Consider the following 12,364-nt stretch of genomic DNA (forward strand, 5'->3'; position numbering starts at 1 on the left):
TTTATCCTCAAACGATTTTAAATATTTGTTATTATTCAAAAAGTATAAGTCGTAGATACTTGAACATTTTACCAGTTATTAAGATTCGCGTTTTCTTTACGTGATTTAATTTTCAAAATATTTTGACTTTTTTTGAGCTATTTATAGACAACTGAAATTTTCAATTTTTCTGAAAATTGTTTTTTTATGTGTCGATAAAATCTTTTTGGCCCTATCAAAATACTTGAAAATTTAATGCAAAGTTCCTCATAAGTTATTATTATAGTGATTAAAAAATTATAAGAATACATAGGCACAATTTTTTTTTATTAGCATTTGAAGTTCAAATATTGACAAAAATTCGTCAAAACTATGAATACTTGCAAATTATTTTGTAGGTATATTTCATAAAATTTTTTGTATAAGTAGCTAAGAGATGAAAATTTAATACAAGGTTTTTCATAAGTTTAGCTTACAATTATTATAAAAGAACTTAAATTTTGTTGTATTCAGGCCATTGGTTTTTCATAAGTTTAGCTTACAATTATTATAAAAGAACTTAAATTTTGTTGTATTCAGGCCATTAAAACATAAACCACCTTTTTCACCAACCACTAGAAATTATATCCTAGGCTGACAAATCATCTTCGTTCAGAATCGTTTTTCGTATACAATGATAACTATCATTGGATTCAAATTTAACACTCCTATAATATATAATAATGATCCATACGGCACCTAATGTACAGCAGAGCGGTACTCACTTGCCCACTTTTTAAAAATTGTAAATAATAAAAAATAAAAAATAAATGATAAAAAAGTTATATTACAAACTTTTTTTTTAATATTAGGTAATGTTACTTGAATTTGTTAATTTATTAAACTATAAATTATGAACGATTTTTGAGTATGCAACTATTCAAAATTGTCATATTGTCATGTTTCATAGTTTCATACCATATAATAATATAAATATAAATTAGGTAGTTTTATGAAAATACGATATAAAAATTATATTATTATAACGAATTACCCGAAAATGATACCAAAACTTAAAAAAGAGCACTAAAAGCTAAAACTACTTTAAATATGTAAAAAATAGCAAAATAAAATTTCATATTTGGAGTGCACAAAACAAATTTATAGCTTACCCTGCTATTTTTATCAGTATCCAATAACAATTAGCAAATGCTATAAAATCAGAGTCCTGGTTATAACAAATAATAATTGGTACGGGTTTTATCTTTTTACAATTATTAACAAATGTCATACAGTAAATAAATAGGCAAATAGCTAATTATACCAAATTGGTCTATAAATTATTTTATACAGCATACAATTAATAATTTCTTTATTATTTGTAGTATTTTTTTTTCTTTTTTGAATAATAAATTGTACCAATTATTGCTTCAATATCAATGTCATTGAATACAAAATAAAAAAAACCCGATAGGTCCAAAGTACTTCTGTAAAATACATAGATTCATGCATAAATACAAAATTTAAAGTTTTATAAATTTATATAAAATATAAATATCATATATTCATATTATGAGATTTTAATTTAACTATAACAGTATAACATAAATGTCCCAATCATGATATTAAACACAATAAGAAACTATGAGATATAAAATTGGGGATGAGTACGAGAGTCTTTCGGCTTTCCCTTCTTAGAGGTACTAATGTATAGAAGATATTTATTATGTTTATTTCTTACCTTCTTATCTTTCGAACAACTTATGGTCATCAGCTGCTGTATCTTGTCCGACTGGGTATAGTAGATATTAAATAATCAGAAGAGAAAGAGATATATTGAAATGTTATAATAAACAAATCGAAAGATAGTGTTACAGAAAATTACATATATTACATTTATAAAAATCAACAGAAAAATAGAATATTTCTTGAGAATGTGTTAGGTGAGCGACTGAGCGTCGTGTTGACTGTCAGAGCCATAATATACTGTCGTAAAGATGTTAATATGCCGCCTATGTACATGAATTTACAGACCACGGAATTTATCATTCGTATATTGATATCGTTATAATATGTACTATTATAATAATAATTTATGTTTTTATAATTGCAAAGATAATAAATTTTCTTAAATTTAAAAATACTTAATTACTGATAATTATTGTTTGTAGATTAATATTTACTTGTACTGTTGAACAGATAATTTTTATTTAATTTTCTTAAATCTAAAAGTAATTTAATTAATAATAATTATCTTTCGTTAATTATTGTTTGTGCAGCTGTACCAGCGTGCCGGCTTGGATATAAGCAAAAGCAAAACTCACTACACAGTCATGCGCATCGAGAAGTATATAGTATACTATATATATGGTGATGCGTCATGCCCATAATATTACGATCAATAAACGTTGCAAATTAAGCTAAGGACTGTGCGGAGGAAAATGAAAATATACTCATTGATTATTCCAGTCGAAATGACTGAGCTCTAGTGACATTGACAAAAACTCTTGAAGTATAGGTTTTTGGTAACATATAAATGTATTAATTTGTTATATATTATCATAATTCTTAATAACAATTTTTATGAAAAATATATAGTATATACCTACTGTAGTAGTGCTGACATGCTGTGTAAAATTATAATAAAATTACATTCAGCAACGCAAAGTAAATTATAAACCATTAAATTTTATTTAAAGTGGCTATTTTTGTGTGTACTATGACACATTTTGTGCACTACGAAATTACTAATGTGCACCGCTGTAACGATTGTTACATACTTATTTATAAACATAATAATATACAACTGTAGGTACATATTATATACTTACACATATTATATATTATATAGTATACTTCCATATATGTATATAGGTGTATATATGTATGTGTATCGTAAACCAAAACATGTAAAATATATAATGATGATTGTGCATTATGCCCTTTCATTTTCTAATTGAATGGCAAAAGATTGAAATATGTGGGTTGAATACTTAAATATATATTAGCAAAATAAAAGTTGTTATAGTATAAATACACTTAATACATAATAAAAAAAATGATTTTCAATTTTTAAAAATTTTATATAAACATATAATTTAAGCAGCTATATTATATTTAGTGTCCATTTATATCTTATTTGAATAGCAAAAGATTTAAATATGTGGATTGAATACTTAAATATTTATTTGCATAATAAAAGTTGTTAAAGTATAAATACAGATAATATAAATTGAAAAAATTGAATTTCAATTTTTAAAAATCTTATACAAACATATAATTAAAGAAGTTACATTATATAAAGAGTCCATTTATATCTTATTTGAATGAAATTTATATTAAAAGTTTGGTTTGAATACTTAAATATTTATTAGCAAAATAAAAGTTGTTTTAGTATAAATACACTTAATACATAAAAAAAAATTGTTTTTCGATTTTTAAAAATTTTATATAAACATATAATTTAAGCAGCTATATTATATTTAGTGCCCATTTATATCTTATTTGAATACCAAAAGATTTAAATATGTGGGTTGAATACTCAAATATTTATTTGCATAATAAAAGTTGTTTAAGTAAAAATACACATAATATTGTGATAAAAAAATTGTTTTTAAATTTTTAAAAACTTTACATAAACATATAATTTAAGCAGATATATTATATTTAGTGTCCATTTATATCTTATTTGAATGAAATTTGTTTTAAGAGTTTGGTTTGAATATTTAAATATTTATTAGCAAAATAAAAGTTGTTATAGTATAAATACACTTAATACATAATAAAAAATTGTTGTTCAATTTTTAAAAATCTTATATAAACATATTATTAATACAGCTATATTATATTAAGAGTCCATTTACATCTTATTTGAATAGCAAAAGATTTAAATATGTGGGTTGAATACTTAAATATTTATTAGCAAAACAAAAGTTGTTATAGTATTTATACACTTAATACATAATAAAAAAATTGTTTTTCTATTTTTAAAAATTTTATATAAACATATTATTAATACAGCTATATTATATTAAGAGTCCATTTACATCTTATTTGAATAGCAAAAGATTTAAATATGTGGGTTGAATACTTAAATATTTATTAGCAAAACAAAAGTTGTTATAGTATAAATACACTTAATATATAATAAAAAAATTGTTTTTCAATTTTTAAAAACTTTATATAAACATATAATTTAAGCAGCTATATTATATTAAGAGTCCATTTATATATTATTTGAATGAAATTTGTTTTAAAAGTTTGTTTTGAATACTTAAATATTTATTTGCATAATAAAAGTTGTTTAAGTATAAATACACATAATATTGTGATAAAAAAATTGTTTTTCAATTTTTAAAAATTTTATATAAACATATAATTTAAGCAGCTATATTATATTTAGTGTCTATTTATATCTTATTTGAATAGCAAAAGATTTAAATATGTGGGTTAAATACTTAAATATTTATTTGCATAATAAAAGTTGTTAAAAGTATAAATAAAGATAATATAAATTGAAAAAATTGAATTTCAATTTTTAAAAATCTTATACAAACATATAATTAAAGAAGTTATATAATATTAAGAGTCCATTTACATCTTATTTGAATAGCAAAAGATTTAAATATGTGGGTTGAATACTTAAATATTTATTAGCAAAACAAAAGTTGTTATAGTATAAATACACTTATACATAATAAAAAAATTTTTTTCTATTTTTAAAAATTTTATATAAACATATTATTAATACAGCTATATTATATTAAGAGTCCATTTACATCTTATTGAATAGCAAAAGATTTAAATATGTGGGTTGAATACTTAAATATTTATTAGCAAAACAAAAGTTGTTATAGTATAAATACACTTAATATATAATAAAAAAATTGTTTTTCAATTTTTAAAAATTTTATATAAACATATTAATTAAACAGGCTATTTTATATTTGGTGTACATTTATATCTTATTTGAATAATAAAAGATTTAAATATGTGGGTTGAATACTCAAATATTTATTTGCATAATAAAAGTTGTTTAAGTAAAAATACACATAATATTGTGATAAAAAAATTGTTTTTAAATTTTTAAAAACTTTACATAAACATATAATTTAAGCAGATATATTATATTTAGTGTCCATTTATATCTTATTTGAATGAAATTTGTTTTAAAAGTTTGGTTTGAATATTTAAATATTTATTAGCAAAATAAAAGTTGTTATAGTATAAATACACTTAATACATAATAAAAAATTGTTGTTCAATTTTTAAAAATCTTATATAAACATATTATCAATACAGCTATATTATATTAAGAGTCCATTTACATCTTATTTGAATAGCAAAAGATTTAAATATGTGGGTGGAATACTTAAATATTTATTAGCAAAACAAAAGTTGTTATAGTATAAATACACTTAATACATAATAAAAAAATTGTTTTTCTATTTTTAAAAATTTTATATAAACATATTATTAATACAGCTATATTATATTAAGAGTCCATTTACATCTTATTTGAATAGCAAAAGATTTAAATATGTGGGTTGAATACTTAAATATTTATTAGCAAAACAAAAGTTGTTATAGTATAAATACACTTAATACATAATAAAAAAATTGTTTTTCTATTTTTAAAAATTTTATATAAACATATTATTAATACAGCTATATTATATTAAGAGTCCATTTACATCTTATTTGAATAGCAAAAGATTTAAATATGTAGGTTGAATACTTAAATATTTATTAGCAAAACAAAAGTTGTTATAGTATAAATACACTTAATATATAATAAAAAAATTGTTTTTCAATTTTTAAAAATTTTATATAAACATATTAATTAAACAGGCTATTTTATATTTGGTGTCCATTTATATATTATTTGAATGAAATTTGTTTTAAAAGTTTGTTTTGAATACTTAAATATTTATTTGCATAATAAAAGTTGTTTAAGTATAAATACACATAATATTGTGATAAAAAAATTGTTTTTCAATTTTTAAAAATTTTACATAAACATATAATTTAAGCAGCTATATTATATTTAGTGTCCATTTATATCTTATTTGAATAGCAAAAGATTTAAATATGTGGGTTAAATACTTAAATATTTATTTGCATAATAAAAGTTGTTAAAAGTATAAATAAAGATAATATAAATTGAAAAAATTGAATTTCAATTTTTAAAAATCTTATACAAACATATAATTAAAGAAGTTATATAATATTAAGAGTCCATTTACATCTTATTTGAATAGCAAAAGATTTAAATATGTGGGTTGAATACTTAAATATTTATTAGCAAAACAAAAGTTGTTATAGTATAAATACACTTAATACCTAATAAAAAAATTGTTTTTCTATTTTTAAAAATTTTATATAAACATATTATTAATACAGCTATATTATATTAAGAGTCCATTTACATCTTATTTGAATAACAAAAGATTTAAATATGTGGGTTGAATACTTAAATATTTATTAGCAAAACAAAAGTTGTTATAGTATAAATACACTTAATATATAATAAAAAAATTGTTTTTCAATTTTAAAAATTTTATATAAACATATTAATTAAACAGGCTATTTTATATTTGGTGTACATTTATATCTTATTTGAATAATAAAAGATTTAAATATGTGGGTTGAATACTCAAATATTTATTTGCATAATAAAAGTTGTTTAAGTAAAAATACACATAATATGTGATAAAAAAATTGTTTTTAAATTTTTAAAAACTTTACATAAACATATAATTTAAGCAGATATATTATATTTAGTGTCCATTTATATCTTATTGAATGAAATTTGTTTTAAAAGTTTGGTTTGAATATTTAAATATTTATTAGCAAAATAAAAGTTGTTATAGTATAAATACACTTAATACATAATAAAAAATTGTTGTTCAATTTTTAAAAATCTTATATAAACATATTATAATACAGCTATATTATATTAAGAGTCCATTTACATCTTATTTGAATAGCAAAAGATTTAAATATGTGGGTTGAATACTTAAATATTTATTAGCAAAACAAAAGTTGTTATAGTATAAATACACTTAATACATAATAAAAAAATTGTTTTTCTATTTTTAAAAATTTTATATAAACATATTATTAATACAGCTATATTATATTAAGAGTCCATTTACATCTTATTTGAATAGCAAAAGATTTAAATATGTAGGTTGAATACTTAAATATTTATTAGCAAAACAAAAGTTGTTATAGTATAAATACACTTAATATATAATAAAAAAATTGTTTTTCAATTTTTAAAAATTTTATATAAACATATAATTAAACAGGCTATTTTATATTTGGTGTACATTATATCTTATTTGAATGAAATTTGTTTTAAAAGTTTGGTTTGAATACTTAAATATTTATTAGCAAAATAAAAGTTGTTATAGTATAAATACACTTAATACCTAATAAAAAAATTGTTTTTCTATTTTTAAAAATTTTATATAAACATATTATTAATACAGCTATATATATTAAGAGTCCATTTACATCTTATTTGAATAGCAAAAGATTTAAATATGTAGGTTGAATACTTAAATATTTATTAGCAAAACAAAAGTTGTTATAGTATAAATACACTTAATATATAATAAAAAAATTGTTTTTCAATTTTTAAAAATTTTATATAAACATATTAATTAAACAGGCTATTTTATATTTGGTGTACATTTATATCTTATTTGAATGAAATTTGTTTTAAAAGTTTGGTTTGAATACTTAAATATTTATTAGCAAAATAAAAGTTGTTATAGTATAAATACACTTAATACCTAATAAAAAAATTGTTTTTCTATTTTTAAAAATTTTATATAAACATATTATTAATACAGCTATATTATATTAAGAGTCCATTTACATCTTATTTGAATAGCAAAAGATTTAAATATGTGGGTTGAATACTTAAATATTTATTAGCAAAACAAAAGTTGTTATAGTATAAATACACTTAATATATAATAAAAAAATTGTTTTTCAATTTTTAAAAATTTTATATAAACATATTAATTAAACAGGCTATTTTATATTTGGTGTACATTTATATCTTATTTGAATAATAAAAGATTTAAATATGTGGGTTGAATACTCAAATATTTATTTGCATAATAAAAGTTGTTTAAGTAAAAATACACATAATATTGTGATAAAAAAATTGTTTTTAAATTTTTAAAAACTTTACATAAACATATAATTTAAGCAGATATATTATATTTAGTGTCCATTTATATCTTATTTGAATGAAATTTGTTTTAAAAGTTTGGTTTGAATATTTAAATATTTATTAGCAAAATAAAAGTTGTTATAGTATAAATACACTTAATACATAATAAAAAATTGTTGTTCAATTTTTAAAAATCTTATATAAACATATTATTAATACAGCTATATAATATTAAGAGTCCATTTACATCTTATTTGAATAGCAAAAGATTTAAATATGTGGGTGGAATACTTAAATATTTATTAGCAAAACAAAAGTTGTTATAGTATAAATTAATACATAATAAAAAAATTGTTTTTCTATTTTTAAAAATTTTATATAAACATATTATTAATACAGCTATATTATATTAAGAGTCCATTTACATCTTATTTGAATAGCAAAAGATTTAAATATGTGGGTTGAATACTTAAATATTTATTAGCAAAATAAAAGTTGTTAAAGTATAAATACACTTAATACATAATAAAAAAATTGTTTTTCAATTTTTAAAAACTTTACATAAACATATAATTTAAGCAGCTCTATTATATTTAGTGTCCATTTATATCTTATTTGAATGAAATTTGTTTTAAAAGTTTGGTTTGAATACTTAAATATTTATTAGCTAAACAAAAGTTGTTATAGTATAAATACACTTAATACATAATAAAAAAATTGTTTTTCAATTTTTAAAATCTTATATAAACATATAATTAATGCAGCTATATTTTATTCAGTGTCCATTTATATCTTATTTAAATGTTAAAAGACCTAAATGGGTGTGATGGATACTTAGTCTTTCATTAGCAGAATACAAATTATAACAGTATAATTACATAATATTTTAATGAATTATGAAGATTTTCAATTTTTAACGATTCATATCATCATATTAAGTATGAGGTCATATCATCCTTCATCTCCATTATATTGTGATTCAAATGGCTATTGCTTCAATTGTTTGTGATGAAAACTTTGTTATACAGTGAAAGCTAAACAAAAATTGAATAGAATTAATACATGATATTGATTTTAATTATGATACATCAAATTTTAAAAATCTCATAAAAACTAATTTTTTATTATGTAATATTATGTTCATAATCCATTTATGTCTTATTTGAATGCAATAGATTTAAATGTGTGGGTTGAATACTTAAATATCAATTAGCAAAAAAAAAGTTGTCACATAATACTAACACATCATTATGATTAATTATAAGGATTTTCAATTGTTAAACGATTCATATTAAAGAATTAAGCAGAGGTAATAATATCCCTCATCTGCATTATATTGTGATTTAAATAGCTATTAGGTACTTCAATTGTTTGAGATGAGTTCTGTGCTATATTAAGAAAAATCAGAAGATTGATATTGTGAATGTTCTTAGTTATTTATTAGTATAAATTTTTTTTCAATTTTTAAATTCCTGTATAAATTTAGTATCTATTAAGTTATATCATAGTTAGGAATAATTTTATTTCAAAATTATAGAAAATAGTCTTAAGTGTTTGAGATCAATATTGAATGATTTATTAAAGAAACCTGATTAATATTGTGAAAATCCTATCACAGTTTTGTATGATATAAAGAGAGGTTTTTTGACTATAGCAAAATCTAATAGGGCAATAAAATAGTTTGGGTTAATTTTACAGATTATGTATCAAAAAATAAAATAATATACTGCTTATTGGCTTGATTTCGTTTTCCACCATATTGGGATTCTTTGTCTTATGGCTTTCGTTAATGTTAATATGTACTGCTTGATGTATATTTTCCTTGATTACTACTTTACTGCAGTTTGGATTATCCTGAAATATACACTTATTTCTTTTTACTATTAAAACACAATATGATTAATTTGTGTTTACACAGCCTCTTTAGTTAATTTAATAGGTAATAGAATTGTTAAATTATTAACAGTCTAGTACCTAATTTTTTATTTAGTTACGCTGTCCTTTATTTTTTGGATTCATACCTGCGTGTAAAACATGCAGCTGTAGTTGTTATTGCGGTAATTGCTGGGTATCTCTGTTAAATGTAAATGGTGTTGGTATTTATCAGGCCGGTCCGAGGTTTTCGAGATGTTGCTACATGCTCCGATAGTCCGATATCCTGTTTGGAATCAATTCACGTAAGTATTAAATATACCTCTAGAAATACAGAATAATAATACCTGATGAAAAAATAAAACATAATGAGTTAGGATAAGTCACGGTGCCATACCCGTCGGCGTATCGCGTATACTATAAGGGTAATGTACTACAGGCAACAGGCCTAATCAACGACGGCGGAAGAATAACATTATTTATCAGAAACACGGTTATCTACTCGTGTAGATAATCGTGATCAGAAATAAACAAAACAATGAAAATACACTATAATATTATATTCTTATTTCTTACCATTTATTTATTTGACAACAACCATTCACCATTCGTGGTTGCTCATACGTTGTTCGACTGGCGAATGTCGAAGAAATAATGTTTTAAATTGTAGTGTAGGCGATCAGGTACTGTTTCAAGAATCTTAGAATATAATTTTTTGTTTTTTATTGTGTATTTACTATTTGTGTTCACTTTTAGTGTCGGTTTTTTATTTAAAATAATTTACATCCATTATTATCATTATCAGTTACCAGTTTATCACTATATTGTATTGTTATCTCCGATATATTATATTTATCTATACCAAGTTTCAAGGTGTTCTCATAGACTTATATTTCTATAAGTCTATGGGTGTTCTACACAAAAGGAGCGTAATGCGCGGTCATAATCGCGAGTTTGTTTATGCGTGATTCACAACCCATGTCTGATTAGCGATGGTTGTTTTTTCTATTTTAAAAATTAATTAATTAATATTTTTAAAATTATAAATTTTTTTAATAAAAAATCTAAGACAATTAGTCAACATTACCTATATAACAAGGTAGTTATCTACAAAGGTAATTTAAAAATTTAAAAATTGAATACCTATCATATAGCATTATAAAAAATATGAAAACCAAAATGTAAACGTTAAAATAATAAGAAATTTTATATGTATAATATAATACACATTATATTATTGCAAGAGAAAATGGAGTACGAACATTATTTGAGCTATAGGGAATTGTAATTGTCTTTCAAATAACTTGATAAATAAACTGTCGATGTAATTTTATAAAATGATCACGATTTAACAGCTGAAGTAAGTTAAAGAGTTGGAAGTTGCAGGTATATTATAATGTTTGCTATCTATTTGTAGTACCTATAAGTAACAGTCCTGTTACAAATTTATGAATATTTAAGATTATTAAGAAAATAAATAAAGTGATTGTATATCTTCTATTACTGTTTAAACAGATGTATTAATAAATTACAAGCGCTGCTAAAACACTAATTGCTTTAATTTCAAACCTAAATTATTGTAATTAAAAGAAAGATATATTTCTATTAAAATTAATTTATATGCATTTAGATCGTAGGCAAATAATTATATACAATAATTTGAATGCTATGAAAAAATTATTTTGTTTATTTATGATAATAATAATAAATAATTAATTAATAGGGCTGACATTTTAATGCAAAGGCATCTTTCTTTCTGGTAATTTGAAAAATTGAATAGTTAACAGGATATAATAATATAATATATATATACACATCATGACATACAATATAATAATGTATAGTTTTCGTTTTTCGCCGGTTCGTAGGGACACAATAGGTATAACTGGACAGCGATTTCCCAAGCTTTTTCAGCCAAAGGACCCTTTTTAAGCAGTATTTTCTAGCGGAGCTCCGAAAATATTTAGTATTAAGTTTTATTTGTCTATGTTTTATACCTAACGCCGTTGGTAACGTGTATATTATACGATGACGATCAGAACGACACACCTTATTATTATAATTATTGAAACCTACAGGCATATTGCAGTGTTCTATACGAGGTCTAATATATTATATACTAGCCGGTTTACGTTTTTGCGTGGCGAATGCCGAAGTAATAAAAACGCGGCTTACTAAGTCCATCGGGTATAGCTACTCCGATATAATCAATGCATTTTTTATTAAACGGAAAAAGCCGCGGAATACGCCGTGACAGCTCCTTAATTAAGTTTACGTTTGTTTTAAAATATTCTGAGCGGTGTGTCCAGGACATAATATATTAAATGGATACGAGTATATACA

At 21.4% G+C, this 12,364-nt stretch overlaps 2 protein-coding genes across 3 annotated transcripts in view; both read right to left on the reverse strand.

Moving 5' to 3' along the window:
* LOC126551613 (putative inhibitor of apoptosis) overlaps positions 1-12,364 on the reverse strand; it is a 94,153-nt gene that overhangs the window by 58,834 nt on the left and 22,955 nt on the right. Inside the window, exon 1 of one of the 2 annotated variants that reach the window (XM_050205512.1) lies at positions 1,700-2,029. The exons of the other annotated variant lie outside the window; for it this stretch is intronic. The gene's annotated coding sequence lies outside the window, so the exon portion shown is untranslated. Of the gene's footprint in view, positions 1-1,699; positions 2,030-12,364 lie in introns of those variants that run through there. 2 annotated transcript variants of the gene reach the window in all.
* Positions 1-12,364, reverse strand: part of LOC126551614 (putative inhibitor of apoptosis) — a 40,160-nt gene that overhangs the window by 6,633 nt on the left and 21,163 nt on the right. The gene's annotated exons all lie outside the window — the stretch shown is intronic.

Source organism: Aphis gossypii, chromosome X (genome assembly GCF_020184175.1).
Source record: "Aphis gossypii isolate Hap1 chromosome X, ASM2018417v2, whole genome shotgun sequence".
Classification (NCBI taxonomy): Eukaryota; Metazoa; Arthropoda; class Insecta; order Hemiptera; family Aphididae; genus Aphis; species Aphis gossypii.